This window comes from Alligator sinensis, unplaced genomic scaffold (genome assembly GCF_000455745.1).
Source record: "Alligator sinensis unplaced genomic scaffold, ASM45574v1 scaffold987_1, whole genome shotgun sequence".
Taxonomy (NCBI): Eukaryota; Metazoa; Chordata; order Crocodylia; family Alligatoridae; genus Alligator; species Alligator sinensis.
Genome location: NW_005842574.1, coordinates 673,656 through 673,969, shown reverse-complemented (window position 1 = coordinate 673,969; position 314 = coordinate 673,656). Strand labels below are relative to the sequence as shown.

Sequence of the window (314 nt, the reverse complement as noted above, 5' to 3'; positions counted from 1 at the left end):
GGGCACCCCAGGGGTGCCCCTGGGGTGGGGGGGCAGGTGCCCCTTCCTGTGGCGCTGACCCGTGTCAGCCAGTGCACGAGGCCGGGGTCACCCTAAGGCGAGGGGCTGCAGCCCCCGAGGCCACCACCAGCTCCAGCACCGTCTGCCGGGTTGGGGGCTGCCCTGACTGGCTTTCCGGGGGGCAGGGGCCCGCCAGCCCCACCTGTGGGCCCACCTGGCCTGATCCTGGCCAGCCGCCCTCACCCACCGCCTTTCAAGCAGGTGCATCCCGGGGCACGCTCAGCCGCCCGGCAGGCAGGGCCGGGCCGCCGGAA

At 75.5% G+C, this 314-nt stretch overlaps 1 protein-coding gene across 1 annotated transcript in view; it reads right to left on the bottom strand.

Annotated features, from left to right (window-relative positions):
* LOC102377280 (microtubule-actin cross-linking factor 1-like) overlaps positions 1 to 314 on the bottom strand; it is a 13,311-nt gene that overhangs the window by 935 nt on the left and 12,062 nt on the right. The window lies entirely within an intron of this gene.